This window comes from Mus caroli, unplaced genomic scaffold (assembly GCF_978045245.1).
Source record: "Mus caroli unplaced genomic scaffold, Mus_caroli_1 scaffold_6, whole genome shotgun sequence".
Taxonomy (NCBI): domain Eukaryota; kingdom Metazoa; phylum Chordata; class Mammalia; order Rodentia; family Muridae; genus Mus; species Mus caroli.
Genome location: NW_028227261.1, coordinates 149,115,435 through 149,141,384, shown reverse-complemented (window position 1 = coordinate 149,141,384; position 25,950 = coordinate 149,115,435). Strand labels below are relative to the sequence as shown.

Here is a 25,950-nt window from a genome sequence, read left to right as displayed (position 1 = left end):
GAAGATACTCATTTTGAGTAATGTGGACTTGTTAGTCTTCATAAACTTAATTTTGTGTTTTGTATTTATTTGCCATGCTGAGCATCCCTCCCTGCAAACAGAAATCAGTCTTCTAAGTGCACATATTAATGCTGAGCCAGCCTGAGCCCTCATGTGCCAGGCTGGAAGTCAGAACCAGCTCCCTCCCTGTGTCAGCAGGGAGCTGTGCTCTTCTTTCCTAAGATACTAGGCCTCATTCAATACATTATTATTTGCATATCTTTAATGTGAATTTTAAAATTTTAGTTATCTGACTCTTTAACACAGTAGAGTAGAAGCAGAAACCTTGAAGTGGGTAAGCAGACATTATTGAACAGGTGCTGAGAACCTTTGGACATGAAAGTAATGACCATTACTAGCGTCCAGATTTATTTATGTAGAACACTAGGAATCTAAACCATAGACATTAAAATGCTTGTGCAACAGGTACAAATGATCAGTAAGCAGAGATGTGCAACCAATTCCACTGAGAGTTAATTCCAGGATTCCTCAGATGCCAAAATCTAAAGGTGTTCAAGTCCTTTGTGTGACGTTCTCAACTGTTCACATATATAACCTCTGCTCGCCCTCCTGAGGAGTGCATACACAAACCTACAAACAGAGTTTGCACATAGAATCGGGATGCTTATGTAAGTTGTTGAACTCTGTTATTTTATTTATGGAGAAAATGGTGAGAAAAAGTCTGTACATACTCACCAGTGTGAAGTTTTGTTTTGTTTTGTTTTGTTTTGTTTTGTTTTGTTTTGTTTCAGGCATTTTATGTATAGTTAATTGGATCTATATTTACACATGCATAATTGCTTTTCAATTATGCTATCAAATACTGATTTAAACAAATTGTTTCATCCTGTAAATAAAAGTGATTAGTTAGTTAAAGCTTGTTTTAATCTCCCTTAGTGGCTGACAAGTAGGGATGGAGGGAGGTGTGCTAGGTTCTAACCCATTTGTTTAGCATCTGATTTGTAGGTGACATTGTGTTAGACAAGTGCCATGCCTTATGTAACTGATACAAGTTAGTTAAGTTTGCCCTTGAGTATTTACAGTTGGCCTTGGTTACACTTCAAGCACGAGTCAGTGATGACAAAACTTAATCTTCTTTACATAGTTCTTAAGTACAGTCTCGCTTACAATGAGACAGTTTAAAATTAATATTGACATATCAACAGTTTCATAATTTCTGGGATAAACTACCAATTCATTTTCGTTTGAAAAAAAATCACCTTGTAAAAAGAGAGACTTCCAAAGTTCAAGTTACCAAAGTATGGCCCTTGAGGATATATTAATAGCACTATCAATAAACTGAAACCACCTTCTGGGAGGTGGTCACTTTCTCATGGGGCAGGTTAGTGCTAAAGGTCAGCTGGACTGACCCCGGACTCTCCTAGTACGTTGTGTCTTGTTGCCATGCAACCCTGGGCTAGTCCCTATGATCGATTATTCTTATAAACCTGGGAGCACTTTCTAGCAGTGTGCTTCCTGATGCAGCCTCAGGTGAAGCATTCATCTTCGTGATCCCAAGGTGTGCTCAAAGGTTTCTTTTAAATTCAGTGTCAGTCTGTCTAGGCTGCTATGATTAAGATCATAATCTGCATGACTCCAGTAGCAGAAATTTACTTCTCAGAAGTCTGGAACTAAAGTAATGATGGCAGTAGATTGTCTCCTTTCTGGTTCATAGATGGGCAGTTTTGCTAGGTCCTCACAGTAGACAGAGAGAACTCAGTCCTCCTCATTTTCTTCCAGGGAGATCCACAGGGCTCTGCCTTCCTGGGCTGCTGGCCTTCTGCAGTCCATGCCTGCTAATGTGGTTGCACCAATGACTAAGTTTGAGCCTGGAAGTGTTAGGAGGTCACATGCAGACCACAACAATAAAGAAGCAAATCTATTCCTAGGAAAGATTGGCTAATAAAGAACGCATCCTAGCTAGTAATCCTGAATGTCATTTCATGAGGTTTCCTAGCTGTAATAGTTTTAGGCTCACATCTTATCTGCAATGTTAGAAAGCAGACAGGGAGCACAAGTCACTTAGTGTGTCACCCCCTATTTAAGAAGCCCGTGCCCTTCGTGCCACTTTATTTGTAGATTCAGTGCTTGAGAGTATCTCTTGGTGCCCAGCCATTAGTGTCATCTGGCCACTAATAGTAAGTCTGCTCTGGTCTGACCTCTGGGTCTTTAATGAGCATAGCCTGTCACTTCAGAAGAGAAAAATGTACTAATGACTAAAAGGCTAGTATTTGTACAAAGAGCCTATGCTTGTCTAGCATATGACTATGGTGTGGAGCAGACACAGATGTCCTGATAGAGTTTCTCTATAAGGAAGGATTTTATTATTCCAAGAGACTTGTTCCTAGAATCTATACTAGATCTTACTTAAGCATCAAATTGATTTGTGCTGGATAACTATTTATAATGGTAGCGATACAAGAACAATTTGCATATTTTCATGAAAATCAGAATTTCCTTAAATATACTGTTGTTTATATACAATGTAACTAGCATTCTGAACAGTGTTCATACCACCATTACGGCCTCCAGCACCACAGAAAGCCTTACACTGACTTCAGAAACACTGTGCCTTCTAAGACCATCCTATATGACTGGGGGCTTCTCCCACTGTCTCAAAGCCAAAACAGGCATTTTTCTTATTTATCAAAACAAGTTGTATAATTTAGGTGACTCAACAGATCTCAGAAGTCACAGGTATCCAAACCCATAATCTAGGCTTTTACCTATAAATAAATAGCTATGATAAATCTAATTTATAAATCAGACATGGTAAGAGTTTAAGAACAATGTGTGGAGTAGGATAATTATGACAATATAGCATACCAAATTATCTAAAGATTATGAGTTGTGTATTCTTATAATTTTTTTCTACTTAATCTTTCTGGACTTCAGTCTAACAAGGCACTCCTGTATTTGCTGACAAGGGTTGGAAGAGCAAAACAAAGCAGTGGTTTCATGTATGATGTTCCATAGGGAGAGCTAGCCATAAAACTGAGGTATGTTCTAGCCACTTCCCATGTGTTCATTCAGTTTGCAATTGTGGGAGATGGGTACTGTTTTCTGTCTTGTTAGACATGAGCACCTGAGTCACAGAGAACAGGCGTAACTGCCGAAGTGATGGAGTGTGGCCTGAGACCCTCAAGGTGAAGTCAGCTCTCCCCTCCCCAGATTGCCTTGGCCATGCTATTTCATAGCATAATAAAATCCTAACTAAGACAGTTTTGTTTTAATTTGTAACAGACACCATATACATTGTTGACCAATCTACATGGATCAAAATGTGTGGCTCAACGTGACACTGTGCTGTAAATATTTCATAGCCCACTGGGGTTCCCAGCCCTTTCTGGTTCCTTACAGATGGCCTTCCATTTTCCATTTTCTTTAGGACTAGAGAAAAGACTGTTGTTTGTGTGCATTTTGCCTAGTAAAGACTACTACTCATACACTGCTTTTGTAAACAATAAATTCTGTTCATGAGAACACAGCTATGTCTGCAGTGACTGGAGCTACAGGCAGAGTCCTGGGATCTTCTTGCAGGCTGCTTCCCTCCCCTCCTCGTTTTCCATGCTCACACATATCACTAGTCTTGCAGCGTACCTTGAGAAATTTATTTTACCAATATGCCTTTCAACAGAGAAAAGATTCCAGACAAAAACAGCATAAAATGAAGAAAACAACAGTGTTCATGAACTGTGCCTTCACAGTCAGAAAGGCCCAGGTTGGAATTCTAGCTCAGCCTTTGGCAGGGTTTTGAATTTGGTCAGTTCATTTTTATTTAACAGATACTTATAAACTCTATACCATATACTGTGTTATATTCTGGGGGTGTAAAGAAAAGAAACCAACCAAGCCGTACAAAGAAAGGGACACTAAGCATGAAAATCTGCTAACTTTCGTATCTCCAGAAAATGACCACTTGTCTCCATTTGTGGCGGTGGGGATGTATCTTTTGTTGTTTGTCAACACAAACTAGAGGCCACCTGGGAAGAGGGGATTTCAACTGAGGGAGTGGTTCCATCAGAATGATTGATATAAGCAGAGTTAGTCCTGGGCATGTGATCAAGTGTGAGGTAAGAGAATGGGCTGAGCAAGCTGTGGGCAGCAAGCCATCAAGCAGCATTCCCCTGCTTCATCTTTCTTCCTCCCAGACACTGAAATTTAGTTGTCATGATAGTAAACCACAGATTATCAATGCAATTACATTCCTTTGTTTTTATTCAGAGTATCTCTTCAGGTTTATCATTCTCAAACCCAGAGGCAGAAAGACAGGATAAAGTATAGAGCATAAGGAACCGCTGTTACCCTAAAACAGTCCCAAGCTTCTCATACGGGGGCACTCATGGCACTGGGCATCTGCTGCCCAGATGCAAGCTCGTGTGCCCGTCAGTCATGGCTGAGAAGACCAGAAAGTACAGCTCTCAAACCCTCCTGGGATGGCTAAAAGTTAAGAGTCTCTTTGCCTGTTTTATTTTATAGCACTTTAGTGCAGTTGTGCTCAGAATCCTTTAAGTGATTTGTTTGAGAGGGCGGGGAATCAATAACAGGTAAGCCAATTAGAAATTTTAAGTGAAATGGTTTCTCTAAGCCTGATAAAGTAGAAGGCAAACTGTGTAGGAAAGCTAGTAATGTTCAGTATGGTACTCTCTGGAGAGCCAATACAGAGCAAAGAAGGCTTGATTCAAATGCAGTTCCCAGTGAGATGATGAGAAAGTCAATCTTTAAGAACACATCAGAGGTATTGCTGGATCCTCCGGTAGTACTATGTCCAGTTTTCTGAGGAACCGCCAGACTGATTTACAGAGTGTTTGTACCAGCTTGCAATCCCACCAGCAATGGAGGAGTGTTCCTCTTTCTCCACATCCTCGCCAGCATCTGCTGTCACCTGAATTTTTGATCCTAGCCATTCCAACTGGTAGGAGGTGGAATCCCAGGGTTGATTTGATTTGCATTTCCCTGATGTTTAAGGATGTTGAACATTTTTTCTTTTTTTCTCTCTCTTTTTTTATTAAATATTTTCTTCATTTATATTTCAAATGCTATCCCAAAATTCCCCTATACCCTCCCCCTGCCCTGCTCCCTTACCCACTCACTCCCACTTCTTGTGTTACATCCACCCCAACCAGCAGGAAAGACGCAACACCACGTTGTCCTTCTTCAAGCAGGTTTATTCAGGAACACTTAGCATTTCAATGCAGGAACAGGGATCCCCCAAACAACCCCGGGGCACACCTTAAATACCCTACTGACTCCTCCCAATCACCACAGTCACATAACGGCAGTCAATAGGTTCACAGCACGTGAAGACACCTCAGGCGAGGTGACGAGGCATGGCGTCTGTGCAGTGCAGACGGCTGGGATGTGGCTGAGTCTGAGATAATGAGGAAGTCAGGCACAGGTCATAAGACCTGGCAGCCGTCCCTCAAATCTCCCCCTTATTTATTATTTTGGCAGAGAGAATGCCTGTCTTAGGTTGCCCCCTGCGATAATGCTCCTTACCTGTCATCGGTAGGACAGACAGCAGTGGTCTGGTCCCTGTCTTAGGTTGGTAACACCTCCAGGGAGTCTTACCCATCGTTGACTACTTCTCTAGCAGTCCAAACCACACTTGAGGAGATTGTCCCAGCTCTAGGGCTGCAAAAGCCTGAATCAACAGTGCCTGCACACGAGTATGCCTATTTTGCATATGGCAAATGCACCACAGGGCCATTACTCCTGTGGCAACGCAGATGATCCCCAGCCCTCCTATGCCAGCCCATTCCTTGAGGTCCGATATTGCTGTGACTATGGCAGTGGTAATCTCAAAATCTCTTTTAGGTCTAAACAGTGTCATCACAGATGGAGTTTGCACTGGCCAGGGTACAAATCTAGGCATACGGGTTACCACAGCCAAGGAAAATACAGATGCATTCCAATACATACCATAAAAGCAATTATCACTACTATGATTAATAAACTCATTATCATAACTACCATTATATACTAAAAACACAAAAGGGGACCAAACAGACACAGGTGTAGGCACAAAAGACATATTTTTTCTCGAAGCCAAAACACAGAATTTTCAAACAAATCAGACCCGTTCCAATAAAAACTAGCATTTCCCCAGGCCCCACCCATCAGTATACTTAGAGGTGACAAATCAGTACAGCTTCCATTTACCCCACATAAAAACCATACATTAAAAGGATTATTAGCCCCTCGCTGTGCTAGGCTTTGATATGTCCAATTATAACTTACAAACATTTGATTATTTGTGGAACTGATATATGGAGAAAAGGTAAAATACTTTTTCACCACCCAAGCGGCCTTCCGGGATTGACATCCAGTCCATGAAGGCAAAGAGTCTCGTACACCTCTGCAAAATGGGGCCCAGTGTGGTTGGGGTGGAATGCTAGCATTGCCCTTGGGTATGCTCGCAGGCCAAGTTCCTCTGATCCAAGTAGCATTAGCTCAGGTTGAACTATTAAAAGGTCTATCAAACCACGCAGCAGTCTGATTATACAATTGCACACACATACTATCTTGAGAAATATTTACAATAAGCTGAAAGCACAATACACCTCACAGGGCAAGCTGGAGAGGTTCAATCACCGGTTCCACTTCTTTATCATCAGGTAAAAAGGGTAGCTATAAAGATGTATTGAAGGTAAAGAAATGAGGAAACACTTGAGCAGAATGGGTCAAGGGTAGCAGCTTTGGAAACACCAACATGATGCTCCATCGTAGCTCCTCACTCCTGCACCCTGTCACCATCCACCATCATCACTATTCCCAGGAGAATCAGCATCACACCTCTGGTCATCCTTCAGCACTCGAGTCAGTCGTTCAGGTACCCACAACGCTGGCTGCGGTCCTGGGGAAACACACAAACAGACCCTCTCCCCAAACACTGGATCTGGCCCATGCCATTGGCCATCCAACACGTCCTTCCACCTAACAGTTCCCTTCTGAGATGCATCAGGATAACTGACTCTCTCTGCAGCAGTACAATCAAATTTATCTTTATTTAAAATATTAAGAGTAAATAAGGCTATAAAGGCATTGCCAGGGAGTCACCCTTAGGGCAACTCCCCCTTTTTGTTTTATTAAGCATTCTTTTAAGGTACGATGAGCACGTTCAATTATTCCCTGCCCCTGAGGGTTATAGGGAATACCATGTACAAGATAAACGCCCATCATCTTACAAAAGCTAACAAAAGTATTGGAAATATAAGCAGGACCATTATCAGTTTTTAATTCTTTGGGTTGACCCCAAGCGCCCCATGCTTCAAAGCAATGACCTATGACATGTCAGGCCTTTTCTCCAGTATGCAAAGAAGCAAAAATGACTCCAGAAGCAGTATCAATTGAAACATGAACAAACTGTAGTTTTCCAAATTTGACAAAATGAGTTACATCCAGGGGAGTAACCCTTGTGCGTTAACTCCAAAGGAGGGTTGAGGTAATAAAGGAGCGCAGGCCTGACAGGCCTTCATAATCTCCCTGGCCTCTGCTTGGGTGATCCCAAAGCGAGAGGCTAAAGTTTTAGAATTTACATAAAATTTAGAATGAAAATCATGAGCAAGGTCAAGGGCAGGACATGCCAGAAAAACAGCAGCTTGTACTGCTTTATCCACTATGTCATTACCCTCAGCCAATGGACCTGGTAACCCAGTATGAGCTCGGATATGCTGAACAACGAAGGTGGAGGATCTATGCAATAGCAAATTTTGTAATTTACTTAATAAATCCCCAATGCTGGACCTAAGATTCACCCTACCAACCACCTCCAAGATATCAAGAGCATTAACCACATATTGACTATCTGATATTAAATTAAAGGCCCCTGAATGTTGTTCAAAAACCTTAATCACAATCTGTAATTCTATAACTTGTGGTGAGGCAGGGGGGGAATTGTAAAACTATAGGTGCAGAGCCTTGAACTAAATAGGCTCCGCATCCTGACTTTGATCCATCTGTAAAAATTAGAGGAGCCCCTTTCAATGGTACTCGAGAGATAATCACAGGAAAAAATTACCGGGTGAGCTTTACACAACTGTAAAATAGAATCTTTGGGAAAATGATTATCTATCTTGCCTAAAAAACTGCATCTTAAAACTGCCCAGTCATCTACAGTGGCAGACAACACTTCAACTTGTCTACTATCATATGGTACAATAATTTCATCAGGAGGGGTGCCAAAATGCTGCACACATTGCTGTAAACCCAGCAATACCAATTGGGCAACTGAGGCAGGATAATAGGATAACACTTTGACGGGGAAAATTTTAGGATGGATCCATAATGAAGGAGCCCCTTGCCAAAGGGCTCCAGTAGGTTGATTTTCTGATGGCAAAATACATAATGATATAGGAAGATCACCCTCTCTCCTCTTTAAAGCAGCAATTTGAATAGCCTTCTCTACTAACTTTAAGGCTTCCCTTCCTTCTTCTGTAAGAACTCTCTCTGAATCCAGGGCTGAAGCTCCTAGCAAGATGTCATAAAGAGGTTGCAATTGCTTATTTGTTAGACCCAGATAAGGCCTAACCCATTGAATATCTCCTAGCAACTTTTGAAAATCATTTAAAGTGCTTAGATGATCAGTTCTGATTTGAATCTTCTGTGGAGTTATATATCGTTCTGTTATTTTGCTTCCCAAATAATGGATGACCTTGCCCTTCTGCACCTTTTCAGGGGCTGCAACCAATTGCTTTTCTTTTAATTTTTGGATAACTTTAATTGTCTCACTCCGAGAACCTCAATAGTCCCTAATCTGGGAACCTAATAGTCTCTAACTGAGAACTTGAATCTTCCTACTTACCTCAATAGTCCCTAATCCCGGAACCTAATAGTCTCTAACCGAGAACTTGAAGTCACTTGATATGCACTCAATGATAAGTGGATATTAGCCCAGAAACCTAGAATACCCAAGATATAACTTCCAAAACACAAGAAAACCAAGAAGGAAGACACGTGGATACTTCATTCCTCCCTAGAATAGGGAATAAAATATACATGGAAGGATTTGTAGAGACAAAGTTTGGAGCTAAGACAAAAGCATGGACCATCCAGAGACTGCCCCACCCTGGGGTCCATCCCATAATCAGCCACCAAACACAGACACTATTGCATACGCCAGCAAGATTTTGCTGAAAGGACCCTGATATAGCTGTCTCCTGTGAGGCTTTGCCAGTGCCTGGAAAATACAGAAGTTCATGCTCACAGTCATCTATAGAATGGAACACAGGGCCCCCAGTGTAGGAGCTAGAGAAAGTACCCAAGAGCTGAAGGGGTCTGCAACCCTATAGGTAAAACAACAATATGAACTAACCAGTACCCCAGAGCTCATGTCTCTAGCTGCATATGTAGCAGAAGATGGCCTAGTTGGCCATTACTGGGAAGAGAGGCCCCTTGGTCTAGCAAACTTTATATGCCCCAGTACAGGGGGAAGCCAGCGCCAAGAAGTGGGAGTGAGTAGGTAGGGGAGCAGAGCGAGGGGGAGGGTATAGGGGACCTTCCGGATAGCATTTGAAATGTAAATGAAGAAAATATCTAATTTAAAAAAAAAAAAAGAACACATCAGAGAATAGTGAGAAAGGGGAAAACTGAGGAGTGGTCAGATCTGTTGCTGTGTATACGCAGGGAACAAGAGTAAGGGAGGCCAATAAGAGGAGGAAGGAACACCTCTCAGAGCTCAGGTTCTTCTTGTCTGACCATGAGCAGCATCACTCTTGGAGCCAGCCTGCCATGTTCGAAATATAGCAGAGGCAGAGCAAGCATTTTCTTGGATGAATTATTGAGCATCCTAATGTCTTGGCTTCTCAGTGTCTTGATGTATAAAATGCAGCCTTCCTGCCTCATAGACTTCATAGTAGGAGTTACTATGTCATTGTCCTTGTGATAGTTCTGATTCACAAGAAGCACCCTGTACCAAGTGTTATTTCTGTAATGGTTGTATAATAAGTGCCTCATGAATATGTATATTAGTAAACATAATCTGTATTTATAACTAGAAAGCAGTTTTTGCAGGTTTTTCTTAATTAGTCTGCATTAAGCCTAATAGATTTAGGTTCTCTGATATCTTCATTTCAAAAACTGAAAGATAAATGTACTTTATGTATTTAAAACTTAGATGTATAACCTTTTTAAACATTGATACCAAAAGATATTTGTCCTTATAAATAATTGCGTAATGCTATATATAAGCTTTGCCTGTGGATAGACTCTGGGGTACACCTGCCATTAGCTTTTAGTTTTGAAAGTATTTACCATTTGTCATTAATGTTTTACTGATAACACAATGTCCATAATCCCAAAGGACTTAGTTCATTGTGTTGCTTCCCCACTCTGCTGTGAGCATGGCTCTATGCTGTGGATTTGTACATGTGGTCCACACACACATTCTGTCCTGGAAATACCTTTGCCATAGTGCTCAGGATGGTCAGCTTCTTACAAGCCTCAAAAGCCAGAAAGTCATGGCCTGTCTTCCTTGGATCCTGGATCACACTGTGGTAGCAAGAGATTACCTGCCCACTGTATATGACCATTATCAAATTTGGTTTTTCTTCTTACCCCCTGTGGCCTGCCTTCAATAAAAGCCATAGAAGGTCCATTGAGCCAGAGTCCCCGGATACCAGACATTTCTGCTCAGTAACTTTGACTCACTGGCCCCAGCTCTGCTCCCTTGCTGTCTTCCCTCCTGAACCATGACTTATTTGGAATGGAATCCAGTTCTGTTCTGAATTCTCTTTTGCCTCATTGCAGTAGCTCCTGTAGAAAACCTGTTTTTCCTGAGAGAGATGGGGTGGGGGATAGGCGGAGAGGAAAGGAGAGACAGACAGACAGAAAAGCTCTAGTTTCCAGACATCCTGATCCCCAAGAAGAAAACCAGCTGAATTCCAGGGCACTCAGATTTCAAGCATTCTTCCATCAGGAACCTTCTCATCTATTTGCTAAGAAAGAAGAGATCAGTTGGTGGTCTGGCAGGTATTGGATTAGTGGTAAGAAACATCTTCCATGTTCCATGCTCATGTCTGCACTGATGCTCCTTGTAGAAGTGTGTCCGTACCTTTGTGCTGTACTTCAGGGGAAAAAGGGTGTGCGATGGAGTCCTGAGTTAATATGAGTTGTTAATATGAGCATGGTGATGTCAAGAATTCCAGGGCCTCATGGGAATAACAAAGCCAGGTCAGGGTCAGGGAAATGGTAAAGCCCTGGTTTCCCTGGTTCATGTGCAGATGTTGACTGTACAGAGAGTATCTACCACAGCTTCTGCCTCCTAGGTATTTAGAGCTTCAGATTGCCTCATTGTAGAGAGCCCCTACAGGGATTAGCTAACCCTGCCTCCTCATTCAGCTGTGTACAGTAAACCTGCCTCCTTGTCCAGCAGCATACAATAACCCTTCCTTTTTGCTCAGTTCTTTCGATAGGCCCACCTCCTTGATTCAGATGTGTAAAGGAATTGAGCTTCCAGGCTGCTGATTGTGCATCTCTATCCGTGTGTGACACACTGATTCCAGCTTCTCTGTACCTGTGTCTGTGTGTCTGTCCTTTTTTCCATTCCCTTCTTACCTAACTCAGGCTTCCAGCACACAGCCATGTGGTTTGTGGCAAAGAGGCTTCTGGAAAGACTTCACTGAAGAGAATGTTTTCCTGTTTTCCTATAATTTTCCATTCAAAAGAAGCCAGAATTTGTAGCAACATCAGTTGACATGTCCTAAGTCATTTGCGGGTTACAAACTCTAAAAATCCTCTTTTGAACCATAGAAAGTATTTGAACCACCTTTCTTTTATGGACATAACTTTAGATGTTAGCTTAGTATTGCCTGTGGAAAATGATTCCCCTTTACTACCCTAAAACAAATAATCATGATGATAAATACATAACCCTACTCAACCATATAGTGCTTCTAGCAGTTTTGCTTTTAGATTCTCATTTCACCATTGCCTACAGACATTCTTCTTATATATCCCTTTAAACATTAGAAATTACCATCATTCATGATATTTCTGTGCCTTTGGAAACCAAAAAACTAATACACTGTAACTTGTGTTCCAGCCGCCTGCTGGCTCAAGGTTAACAGAGCCAGGAGGAGGTATGGATGGAACACATGAACTGTCCTGTTCTTCATTCTCAACCTGATTGCTCTTCATTTAAGATTGGAACATCAGTCCATTCCTGTTGCTATTTAAAAAAAAAAGTTTAGACTGAATAATTAATTTGTTTTGCTTTGGTTTGTTTTGTTTGAGACATCGTCTCCTGTAGCCCAGGCTGCCCTCTTGTCTTGCCAGTAACCAAGGCTATCCTCAAGCTTCTGATTCTCCTGGCTCTCCCTCCCGAGTGCTGTTATAGGCATATACCAGCATACTTCTTTTATAAGTAATTAATGTTTAAGCTGATAAGTTTATTTAAGTATTTATAGACGCTCTGGAGGCTGAGAAGTCCAAGATGGCGGGACAAGCAGATGTGGCATTTCGTGATGCTTCTTCGTAGCTTTGTCCTACCACAGCAAGGGCCAAGCACAGTCTCTTCAGCCTATGTTGTAAGTGCAGTAAGCCTTGCTATGGCAGTGGAGACTCATGATGTGTTCACTCACCTAAAGCCCCCACTTCTTTAGACCACGTACTGCTGTGCTGGAGAGTCAACAGATGGCTTGCGGGGATACAAACATTTAGACTCTACCAGAAAGCGGATATGACTCTGTCATGGTGGTGAGTAAATTCCCTGTTGTGACAAGATCTAGCTCAAAAGTAACTTGTTTCTCATTACCAGGAGTTTTTTTTAGAAATTGCTTTAAAAATAGTCTCTCTTCTCTTTGAATTTTTATAGTCTTGTTGGAATCTCTATGGTATATAACAAACACATTGGTGGTAACAGTTCTTCCCACCACTCCATCAGATATTCTCAGGCTGGCCTGTGGAAAGAGTCTGGGCTACACAGATGTAGTTGCTCCTGTCCTTTGCCTGGCACTATGTCCCATGGTTTTTTTGGTTTTTTTTTTTTTTTATACTCATCTCAGTTTATGTCCCCAGAAATCTGGCAAGACAAAATATAATGTCCATTCCTTTACCATCAAGTCAGGACCTATGCTTATATGGTTTCATTTTTCATAGTCATGCAGCCACTATATAGCAGAGCCAGGGGCAGGTCTTACCAACATCAAGCTTATAAGCTCATACTTACATAGTCAAGCCTGGAGCTTGACTACAAACAAGTGAGTAAATGAGTAAGACCTATATCATAGATGTAAATCCGTGACTCCATGGAAACAAGCCAGCTTCCGTAGGAGGCAAGGGCTCAAGGAAAGTGGGGGACGGGGGTGAAGAAGGGCACATGGCACACTTAAAGAAAATAGCCAGACTGCATTTGCTTCTAAGTACTTTGTCCTGTGTAATGCCTTCTTTGCTTTGGGAGATCTCTTGATGAGTCATCATTCTTCACCTTCATCATCCCTCTTTCCTTGATGAACTGTCCTGTAGACTGCGTAGTAATGATGTGCAGTGGGAGATTGAGAGAATAAGCCCACTGGCTGAAAAAGATACTTCGGGTTTGTCTTTGATATTTCAACAAATAGCAGCTTTCTCTGTAATTTATTTTTTAATTGGGTCATGCACATATAAATTTCAGTATTCCATCTCAGAAGTTATTCACTGCCCATCCACTGCGGGCAAGGATAGGTTTGGAGAATTCCATGGTTGGACTTTCAACTCACATCATCAAGACAGTGATTTATTGCCCAAGTGTTATATCTTAAAGCTATGTTCATTTTAAGTACAAGCCTCTGGGATCCTTGAAATTCCCAAGGTGAGAAGAAAGGACTGACTGTACCTAAGTTTCATCTAAAACCTAGAGAACAGTTATTGAGAAGCCCAGAGGGATAGCCATAGTCAGAATCTTCGAGGCCCAGCCCTCCCTGGGGGACACCACCTGGAGAGAGGTATTCCTGGTTAGTGCTGAAGTGTCCCATGTGGCATGGAGGTGCAGAAGGTTGGGGACAGAGCAGAAATGTGCTGCTTTTCTCAAGCAGTTCTATGTATTTGGTGATTTCTATGTTTGAGCTGAGCTGTGGGGTATCTTAATATGTCAGTGTAGCTTCTTGGCTTCTAGAACAGGTCACAGACAGAACATTTAGATGATCCAATTGGTGACACATTAATACAGAAAAGCCAGTCTTGCAATGGGAAAGTGACAGGAGGAGATTGAATGAGACCAGGATGAGGGAAGCCAGGGAGGTTCAATGCACTCCATTGTCAGTAAGTAAACCCAGGGCTGCATCTGAAATTGCCTCATTGATTTAGTAGCATAAGAACGCCTTTGATGTGGGCCCAGACGCCTGGGAGAGATCATCAAAGTAAGGAAATATAATTGAGAGTTCGTGAACATTCACTTCCCAGACTCTAAAGTAGCCATCTGAAAATACTTTACTTACATATGTTTGTAAATATTAGTCTGTATTGTAGACCGTTTGTAAATTAATCTGTGTTATATGCAAAACCTATATCCAAGCTTTGACTCATGTAGGGTTGGTTTTATACTTGAGTTGCTGAGTGAATATGCTAGAAAGCAGTGTTTACAAATCATAGAGACTTTGTAAGGAGTTTGCTTTTAAGTTTTTATCGGTAGGGCAGAGCTGTGTATCCTGGGACTGTGCTGCATAGTTTGTCTGTCCGGAACTTGCCTGTTCATAGTGTATGCTTCTTCCCTGTCCTTTGCCTTGTTTTCTGACTTACACTGGAGTCACGTACACACCGCTCTCACGGTCACCTGTCCTGACCTTTCTGCATATGCCTCTGAGTAATGCTTTGTGCATGTTTATCCCTCATCCTATCTGAATCTCTATGCTGTGGCTCATCTCTTAGCAGCTGCTGTGCTACAGCTTCATGAGCTATGGCTGGACCTACCTGAAGTCACTCTTCTGGGTGAGATTCCCTCTTGCTTGGATGCCAAGTCTCTTTCTTTATGTAATTGTACTGAGGTGCACCCTCATACACTTTCTAGGTAAAAGTATCTAGAGGTCAGTCTCCTTGACTCTCTTCCTGTCAGCAAGATTCTCTATCTGTCCTTACATTTGAAGGATTGTCTGAGTATCACACTAGAGATTAGTCATTGTTTCCTATTTTTAAAAGATCCTATTTCCGAGTTTTGAAGACACATTAAGTGCTGATTTTATGAAACAGCGCTGTCTCGATTCCTGTGTGTCCTGGGTGGAAGTATTTTTCTTCTGAAACTGAGATTTTGCCCCTGACGTTCTCAAGTTGTACAGTGGCTGCCTCACTGTGGGGTGTTTGATATTCTTACTCGCTATTCCTGGGCCTTCCTAAGTTTCCGGTAGTAGTTCTGAAATGCTTGCTTTTGATCAATGTTGTTTCATCCCTAGTGGTGGTTTTCTTCCTTGAATATTGGACCAGCTAGGGGCCCTATTCCTTGTCACCATCTCCTCTGCGTTGGCTGACTTCAGCCATGTTTCTCCAGGAAACACTCTGTTTATTCTTCAAGCTTTATTTTTGAATTATTTGAAGGGTAGATTTCATTTCTGAATTCAATTATTTTGCTGTTTTATGTTTTTAAAATCATTTGCTTTTACTTTAGGGCTTCAGTAGCTCCATGGATTTCTCTGGACAGTTTTCTCGGTCTTTTGAAGTTGTCTTCAAATGTCTTTTAAATATCTGATCTTCCATAGGCCTCTTTTCTTCTGTGTGATTATTGGGTTCTGGCTTTCATGTCAGAGTCTCAGATCGGCAATCCTTTAACACTTTAAGAAATTTCCTGTGGATCAAATCAATCAGAAATCTTGCTGTATGAAGATGGGAGTTACAGATGGCCATATGCATGGATCTAAGTTGTGATAACTAACTTCAGCAGGTGTCCCTCTAAAACAACATCTTCCCAGGATGGGACCGTTTTCTCTAAGAAGCAAAAATTCCTTCCTGTTGTGTGATGTCCCACTTCTTGACCTTAGGCATACTCAGCAAGGAACAAATAAGGTCCCACAGCTGTCTGGATGTCCTTGACAGACTGCCTTCATCCTTGTTCTTCACTCAGAATTTCTGGGAACTGTCATGGAGAATTCCATTACAGCTGTGGTAGGATTGGGTCTCACCCCACCTCCCAGTTGTGTTTGGAGCTTCACAGACTCCATGTTCTCTGCTTTGTGTCCAGCCCTCTTTGTTCCTTTCTTGCTTCCAGGACCTGTCCTTTTGGGACATGGTGCCAAGCAAATGCTCTCACTTTTCACCAGGACCTCATCCAGACACCCCACCTATATTTCTGTTCAGTTAGTTATGGCACGATCCTCCAGTTATGGTAATATTGATTGTCACGTTAACATCTAGAATCATCTGGAAGACCAGCTTCTGCCTTCCTGTGATTTCTAAGTTGGGTTACGTGATGCACACTAATGTTGGCAGCACCATTCCATGGCTGGGGGATTGAGGAATGGAAAGAGTAGGGGAACACCAGCCTTCATCCCTGTTTCCTGGTGAAGTTGCAGTATGACCAGCAGCCCCACACACCTGCTGTTGGACCTGTCGCAAACTGTGAGCGAAAAGAAACCCTCTCTTCTTTTCCTCACCACTTTCCTCGGGTGTTTTCTCATAGCAACTAAGCAAGTACCTAAAGGGCCACTGTGTGTCTGCCTTGCTCTGTCTGCCATTATTATTATTATTTAAATTCCCATCTTAAGGGGTTAGAGAAATTTAATCGTTAACTAAACAAGCTATGCTTTCATTTTGAACCAAAGTAACATTTGGATCTTTAGGAAAATACTTTTTTGTATGTTATACAAGTAATGGCAGACAAATTCCTTAACTGTGTTCTGTGTAACCCTTCAGAGCAGAATTGTGCAGAAAATGCTGAATTCTGTCACAAATAGACATGGTCTGCTAGCTGCTTTATATGCTAAAATTAATCAGGAGTCATTTGACTTATCACAGTTTCTGCTTTATAAATAGGAATTGAGAACAAATCTGTCAGTTGTGCCAGACTTAAGCTCATAGCAGTTGTGATTGTAGGTTCTGAAATACAGTTCTCACCCTGCAGAAGCACTTCAGAAGACAGAATGAAAGCAGAAAGTTAATTAAGAGTATTTGTGACATGGGGTTCAGTTTTGTTCTATTTATAAGGAAAATGGTGTTTCTTATTCTAGAAAAGAGGAGGCTGGGATGTGTGAAGGAAGCCTTTCTTTCTACTTCTGTACCTGACTGTGCTTCATACCACTTCCTTTTCATCCTTTTCCACTTTTATTTTGGGGAAAGTGGTTATTTTTGTCAATGTAGTGGCAGAGACAAAGGGGAAGACAGGTTTGACTTATTGTTCATTCAGTTATTGGGATGGGTCCCAGTTCTTCCAGTTGTACACTGTCTACGTTAGCAGAACCCCCCGCCCCCATTCCTTAGAGGACTTAGCCACCCACCAGTAAGCTGTGCTGTCCCAAATGGACATCTCGAGAACCCTGGCTACTCTGTGCTTGTGAGATTCTCATAGGCTGTGGTTATGATGAGTTGTGGGTTCTACTCTCAGCCTCCACTCTTTACCGGACATACTTTAGTCTCAAAGGCAAACAGACATAATCGGCCAGTAACACACAGACTATGACTCTCCTCTACAGTGTACACATATTCTCCAGGGGGCATGTTTTACTATCTCTGTGTATAGTCCTTAAAGCTAACATTCTAGGGATATCAACGATGGGAGATGCACTATAATAAGATGTATCCAAAATCCACATGGAGCACTCAGATGGGAGGCCAGAGAAATAATAGAATTCTTTTGTTAGCTTTAAAAGAAAAAATGTCTGTCATAGTTATTAGGACAGACCTTCACATTTACACACAACATGAACTTTCAGGGTATTTGGGATTTTTTTACACCTATTTCTAATAAAATAATAATTTAATAAAACTGCAGAACTTGGTGAGTATTGTCCCATGAGGTACAGAGGCATGAGAATTTTGTGTTGGAAAGTAGTATGGGCTGCAGAGCTAGTTGTAAGGCAAGCCTAGGATCTACAGTGAGGCCTTATCTCAAAAAGCCAAAGTAATAAATATATAAACAAGCAAACAATCACATACATAAATAAGGTGACATAAAGAAAGTTAAGAAAGCCGGGCGTGGTGGCGCACGCCTTTAATCCCAGCACTCGGGAGGCAGAGGCAGGCGGATTTCTGAGTTCGAGGCCAGCCTGGTCTACAAAGTGAGTGCCAGGACAGCCAGGGCTACACAGAGAAACCCTGTCTCGAAAAACCAAAAAAAAAAAAAAAGAAAGTTAAGAAATGTTAGGTATGCTGTCAATGACTCTTATTCTACATGGATTAGAAAAACACAGGGAAGCTTCATCAGGAGAGTGAGTGGTCTGTTCTACGTTTCAGAGACAAATATCCAGTTTAGGAATATTCTCCTTTCTTTGTTTAACCTCTTAATCAACATATTCTTAAAGCATTGCTGTCTGCAACAAGACCTAGCTGCAACTGGGAACAGCTGTGGTAACATAGGACCCTGTACATGAAAGTAGGATTTCTAACAATAAGAAATGGTTAGCAACATTGACAGAACACCACGAATTCCATACTACACTGTACATGTACGAATGAACAGTAAAGATTCAGATCCTTCGTTCCAAAGCCCAACTTGTCATATACGTCCCCTGGGGTCTCTGAGGCATATGAGCAGTTCCTTAGTAGTACCTTTGCCTTCAGTGCTAGTTACAGACTGCATTCCTTACCATACCAAATCCTGACCCATAGTAACAGAAAGGATTTCCCCAACAACAACAACAACAACAACAACAACAACAAAGTTTCTTTTTAGAGCTTTGGAGCCATTTAGTAAACACTACCCTACCTTCCTGATTTGGGCACATTTATCCATTTCTTCTTTGTTCCGTGGCTCATACTTTGCGTGTCCTCTCTGAAGATGTCTCATTCAATGCTGGTCCTATAAATACTCTTCCTTTCTTTTTGTCTCAGAAAACATTTCTGTTTCCGATTGACTGCGTGTGAAATTGGCTCTTCTGAGTTCATTTGGATGTGGTGTGAGGTGCTGAGGTCTTTCATGCTTTGACCCATGGAACTCAGGTACTCCGGCACTGTTTGTGCAGGAGCCTGCCCCTCCCAGGAATTCGCTTTGCACTTTAGCTGCAGGTGAGGTGGCTGTGCCAATGTGGGGCTGTTTCTGTGTTCTTCCCTCTGTTCCTGCCATGTGTGTGCACTGTCCCTGGATGTCTCTGACTGTGCAGGAGGTAAAGTACCACCAACCTTCTCTCCTTGCCAGAACCCTTTTAGCTCTTTTGGCTTCTTCTCTTTTCCATATAAGTTTTAGATGATATTTTGTACGTTTGCAAATAAGGGATGGGAAGGTTTGCTTGCTCCTTATCTGTCTTCTTATTCATTCAGCCTACTTTTATTATGTTTTAATTGTATTTAAATATCTAGCAAACAAATTAGCTTCATTAGGATATGTTCCTACATCACTGCACTTTGTGTTGACCTCCCATTACTTGCCTTGTCACCCTCCTTTGCTGATTCCTTTCTTGCCTATAATAGTGCCCTTCCTACTGTAAGTATAGGTAAATAGGTAGGAAGACAGACAGACAGAAAGATATGGTTATAAAGATATATTCTTGGGTACTTGTCTCATTCGGTAAATTGCTGGCCACACAAGCCTGGGAACTAAGGTTTTCTGAATGGCTAACTTAAACTCTAGTATGTACCCAACATTTTCTTTATCCATTCATCTGATGATGGGAATCCAGACTTGTTCCATATCGTTAGCCTAATTTTCTTACAATAGCTTATTCTTTGTTGTCTGACTGTCTGGTGAGATTGTGTACATAGAGAACTTTGAGGAATTTATAAAACTTCAAATACGAGACTACAGGTTAGAAGTAGTTTCAGCAGGAATAAGAAAACGGATATTAAAAATACAATTGCATTTTTATAATACTTTAAAAAATAAACTCCCTAAATGTCAATGTAATGGAAGCTGTAAGACATGCTGAGAAGAAGAAAACACTGAGAGAGGGGGAAAAATCCTATTAGGGACTGAAATTCACTATAGCAAACATGAGCATTTTCTTCAAACAGGTAATAAATTTAATGTAGGACCTCCCAAGCTTCTAGATAGATTTATTTTTAAATAATGGATTTCATTTCTGTATGTCTGATCTTATAAGAAGTCCTTACGTTTACACGGTTTTGCAACCAATGTGTTTATCAAGAAAGTATTTTTTCTCACAGGATACTTAGAATTTCTTTCCAATAAAAATAACTTCCCTGCTGTAGAATTTCCTCGACAGTGTCTGTGTGTCAGGTTGTGTGCTGAATGGTTCCAGCCGCCTTAGAGCACAGTGCTCCTGTTCTCAAGTGAGAGCTGGCGAATACCAAGAGGATTTCTTAGTTCAAGGTCACAGAGAACAGATAAGAAACAGGATTCAGATGTGGTCAGTGAAGGCCACTGTGTTCTGTGACCTTCCATGATCAGTAGAGAATATCAGTCCAGACAAGGTCAGTGAAGGCTAACATCTGCTGTGGCTAATTGTTCTATGACCTTCAGTGGTCACTAGAAGACATCAGTCCAGACATGGTCAGTGAAGGCCAACATCTGCTGCAGTTCACTGTACCATGACTCTTCCACAGGAGTAGAGATGCTGGGGCCATGCTTTCTTTCATGTGAGTTACTCTCCCAGAGGAAACTACTCTATGAAGAACCATTGCAATCTTTATATCCCTTCATTCCCTACTGCTCCACCTGGCACTGTTCGGCACATCCATAGTCTGGCATGAGAGCTAAACCAAGGATAGCAAATGGTCCTACCATAAGGAAATATTTGGCACATGCTTTTCAGGGGGGAAAACCATGCACACACCTTCTTTTATTTTTTAGAATTTTGCTTAAAGGAAGCCTTCCCAGAGAGGAATGACTGTAGAAGTGTTTGGTTTTTCCTTGTGCATGGAGAAACAGACCTTGGAATGACACATCACTTTCTTAGCTGTGAAGTAGGTCACTTTGTGCTGTGTATCATATTGTTTGACAAAGCTGGCATGGAAAACGAGAGGCTAGGTATCCTTTGTCCATGGACTAAAAATGCACTGACTGAGAAACTTTCTGAAACAGAGAGTAACTTTCTTACATATTGTTCTACTGTCTTCTTGAAGTCAATTTCATTTGGTGGCTGATTATGACTTCATAAAAGGAGTAATCGACTCTATGGATGCATAGGGTTCATTTTCTAAAGTGTTTTTTCAGACATACTTGTAAGTGTAGGAAGACTCAGCCTCCTTGGTTTTTAGACACTCGGAATAATACAGAATGCTTCAGCAAGTCAAATAGATACGGGTATAAAAGCCACCGTTTGCCTTCAAAGATTTTACACAAAAGGCAAAAATCTAATACCGTGCTTCTAGTAGTCAATAAAAGAAAAGAATTCCACAGAAGAGTTGGATTTTCCAAGTTAATTGAGGGAAATTATGCAACCCAAAGCATTCCCTTGAGGGTGAGGATGTGGCACACCTCAGTTCTGAGACTAGGACTTCCTGTCTCAGTACACTAGGTCTAACTGTAAGATTTAATGGCTTGGTTTCTGGCCTGCAGTTGTTGGCTAAATGTTTTCTGATGCGTTGTGGATAGTATGAGCTCCAATGTAAGCTGACAAGTTACAGGTAAATATAATACATCATTTTAACACTGTTAATTATGAGAACATCAGCTTTTGTTGTTCTTGACACCTGTGGTAGACTTCCGGGCTACAGCCATCTGTTTCCTAACGCCAGGAGAGCATCCCTAGGGATTCGTCCCTGAGGGTCTTCTTGGTCAGCCATAAACTCCCATCCAGTAGTTTCAGAATCTTCACCACCAGTAACATCATATGCATGCATACCTAAAACCATTCTGCTTCTATGCCTGGAGTCTGGGTTCATATAGGATGTAAAATATCAGCCCAGTACAGATGTGCAACTTTTAAAACACCTGCAGAAGGCAAGCCAGGTCCCTACTTGTTTATCTTCATCACTTTCATCTAGCCTACTTCCCTTATACCCTTTGCTTTAGTACCTGTTTCTTCACAGGCCTAATCGCTCACATACATTTTCTTGCCACAGTCTTAGTTCATTACACTGCAATTAGGCTTTTCATGCTTCTCACTTAGTATACTTTATCTTCAAACTTCTGTCTTACGTTTTTCTTTTCTCAGTGAAAATAGTAAATTCAGCCTAGGCAGTGAGAATTTCCGGAGCCCTAGAACAAAACTTAAAGGAACTTAACGTTCTTCTCCTACCCATTATAGGACAGGCAGTAAGCCAGCCTCTTCTATCCAACCCTTTCTCTGGGTTAAAAAGTTCTTCTCATTGCAGAGAAATTCATTCTAGATCTGGACTATTTTAATTGTTCTGGACACAGACTTTACCTGATAGCCTTTTCCATACTTCATTACCAACATTTGGGGATCTTTACAGCCTCCACAGCCAGCAGAATAATGATCTGTAGAGGGAAGGAGCTAATTTGCCTCAGTGTTACTCAGTAGCTGATGTTGATTCAACTTTGGGAGTCTGACCCCACGTAGCTCACTTTTGGCATATTTAAGCACAGCACAATTTGGTGAAATTTTTCCCCGTGACAATTAACTCAATGTAGTGTGGATACTAACACTAAAGCTCAAGGTGTGACTGCATCAAAAGTCTTTGTAAAGTACATGTGACATCGCCCATAAAGATGGATTCTATACATTGACTGGCTCGTAATAAGGATCTGGGGGAGGATCTGGTATGGTCTCAGCCACACAGATAGCACAAAGGTCACCAGACTATTAACCATATGTACTCCCAGCATTCTAGGCAGAAAATAGTGTATATATTCCTCCCTTTGAGGGACAACCCTATATGTTTAACCTTCCTGGTTTCCCCAGTGCTTATCTGAGTACCTCCCACAACAGAAGCCATTGGCAGTAAGGAGCCTAGGGTAGAGACTGAAGATGACTCGGGGTCACCTAGGAGTCAGTGGTGAATCCCAGGTCAAACAGCGCTTACCCTCATGCACACTGCCATCCCAACCACTTCTCCCTATGTGCACAGAGCACAATTATGTGAGAATCCAGCTAGGAAATCTGACCTAAAATGTGTGAGGATGCCATGGGCACAAGTGTTTGCATCTGTCCCTTTCATGTGAGCACCTCTAGCACCTGGCACAGTGCCTGGCATGTAGTACCACTTGATCAGGGTCACACAACTGAATGTCTATGTGCTTTCTGCTCTTTTTGCTTGGGGTTTCCAGTTCCCCATTGGTAAACTCCAAAGCTGCAGAAGCAACACTTCCTGTCTCTGTTCTGTAGGTAAAGTTTTCATTCAAACCATATACTTTTGGCAGGAGATTTCCAGCAGATGAAGAACTAACGTTTCCGGTGTCTACTAGCTTTTGCCTCTGTAGTAGTTCACAGCCTGCTCTAAAGTAACTGCTAACTTATCTGCGTCTAGGAAACTTCCTCCAGCTTTCCATTCAGCCTGTAGCCTTTGAACACACTCCTTCCCTGTGCCACTTTGGTGCTCTGAGGGTTGACATAAACCTACACTGTGAATTCTTTCAGAGCCATCTCCCTAATGTCACACAACAGTTAGGAAGCATCCTATTCCATCTCTGACACCTGTGACCCACTGTCCCTCCATGTTCAGTTTGCAGTTAATTTTTCAGCAGTTTTTTTAATATTTATTTTATTTATGTATGTATTTATTTATTTAATGTATGTGAGTACACTGTGGCTGTGTTCAGACATACCAGAAGAGGACATCAAATCCCATTACAGATGGTTATGAGCCACCATGTGGTTGCTGGGAATTGAACTCAGGACCTCTGAAAGAGCAGTCAGTGCTCTTGACCATTGAGCCATCTCTCCAGCCCTGCAGTTATTTTTTTATTCCTTTTCTTTCAATGTAGAGGTGTGCTTTTCTTTGTACTGTATATTTCCCATCAGCACGTAAATACCACACCTCTGCCATCTTGAAGTGAATACTTCTCCCAGCTCTGCACACCCACCTCTAGCAGTCGGTACATCTCAAAACTCAAGAAACAAACCTATTCCCTTCTCCTCTTCTGGGGTCTCCTCAGTTCCCATACCTTTATCTCTTCTGTGGGTGTTGACAGCACTTTCTCCCATGCTAAATCTCTGCTCTCTTTGTCTATTCAGCATCTGTTCATGTCACACCACGTGCTATCTTTATGTGTGCCACACAGGTCAGCTCCATAGGTCATTCATATTTTTCCCTACCTGCCACATAGCAGAGGATCAGTAAACATTTTCTAGATCAATAGACCCACTACAGGTGTCTTCTTTCTTTCCAGTTCCTCTGTTTTGTATCCTGATTAAGCATGCCTCACTGAGGAGAGAGCTTGTGAGAGGCTGCCTTTCTCCTGGTGAGTGGGTGCCATGGTCTGTACGATCCTTGATCCTTCTCACAGAGCAGCCCAAGAAGATGAGGCTTTCCTATTCTGATTTTTATCTGGTCGGGTCAGGACTCTATTATTGTTTCCTTTGCTCAGAAGATATTTTAATTTCCTTAGCAAAACACTAGAATGTTTATTTTTCATGAAGGAGGGTGCTGTGACATTTTGAGAGCCCCTTGGAGAATCTCATCAAACAAAGAGCTTGTGTTGTCTCTATCTCATACTGGATTCTTTGGGCTTATTTTCACATTTTATGAATGGCTCTGGCCACCAAGTTTTCAGGACACTTCCCTATCTTCTTGTTTCTCTCCCTACTTTACCCTGTGGCAGGAGTGCTAGTTGGGGCTTCCCCTTGCTGTCCCGCCAGACTCTGCTAGAACTGATAAAAGACTGCTGCCTGCATTCTGCCCTCCCTCCCTTGCTTACTGCTGATGTCAGCACCAGTGGTTGTCCAGAGCAGCACAGGAGGCAGGTTTGAATCTAGCCAGACCTTGAGTGTGCAGAAGACATAACCAGACATGCTAGCTAGTCTTCTGGGCCTCATTCTGTCCTCATTCAGGTGGCACCCAGGATGTAGTAAAGGGCTTGTGTCCTACCTGGCTGTCCTACCTGGTGTGCTGGCTAGCAGGTGACAGACGGCCACTGCATGGCTGATAATGGATATCTCAGACGTGAGGCCATAGTGGAAGCACTCAGGAGAGAGTGAGAGGATGTTGAACATCCGCTCTGACCTCTTGACCTGTATGCCAAGTTTTTGTTGTTGTTGTTGTTGTTGTTAAAATAACAACAGCAACAAAAACCACATCTTAATACTCAAAGCCAATCTCTAAACTGCAGGGAGAGGGTAGTTACTTTGGTAACTAGGAATCAGAAGCTTTAAAAGTTGTGAGACAGAGTTTGGTAGTGTCTTGGAAGGAGATGCTATGTCAGAATAGTGTGAACTGGTCTGTTTCCTAGTTTTCTAGGTGAAGTTTTCAGGCCCAGTAAAGGGTCTTCCCCGAGATGTCTGTAGTTTTTTATTTTAAATTTTTATTAGATTACTTTTAATTTGAGCTCTAAGAGTCTAGGTGATGAGGATACTTGGGGAGCCTCTTAAGTGAACTCCACCCCCTCTACCCCTCTACCCCCTCCATCCGTCCACCCCTCCACTCCTCCACCTCACCTCCTCCACCCCCTCCACCCCCTCCACCCCACCTCTCCACCCCACCCCCTCCATCCCCAGGGGTGTGTTTTTCCTCCTTGCTCTACAACAGAGTTGCGGGGGGAGCATCAAAACTATATGGACTGGCACAGTAGAAACCTTGTAGATTTTAGTCTTTCTGTCTTGAGGGAGAGGCATTCTGAATTGAGCACACCAGGAAATCATTTCCTCATGGGTTCCAGGCTCTGCTTCCAGCAGCACTGGGCATTGTGCTGGATATGTTGAGCCAGATGGCTGCTTGGAAGAAGAGTTAGGGACAGAAGAAACTGCCTGGGACAGAAGGACAGGAAGGAGAACAACTTAG

At 42.1% G+C, this 25,950-nt stretch overlaps 1 protein-coding gene across 13 annotated transcripts in view; it reads left to right on the top strand.

Annotated features, from left to right (window-relative positions):
- Positions 1–25,950, top strand: part of Fam110b (family with sequence similarity 110 member B) — a 143,671-nt gene that overhangs the window by 102,090 nt on the left and 15,631 nt on the right. The window contains exon 1 of one of the 13 annotated variants that reach the window (XM_029476535.2): positions 12,494–12,732. The exons of the other annotated variants lie outside the window; for them this stretch is intronic. The gene's annotated coding sequence lies outside the window, so the exon portion shown is untranslated. Of the gene's footprint in view, positions 1–12,493; positions 12,733–25,950 lie in introns of those variants that run through there. 13 annotated transcript variants of the gene reach the window in all.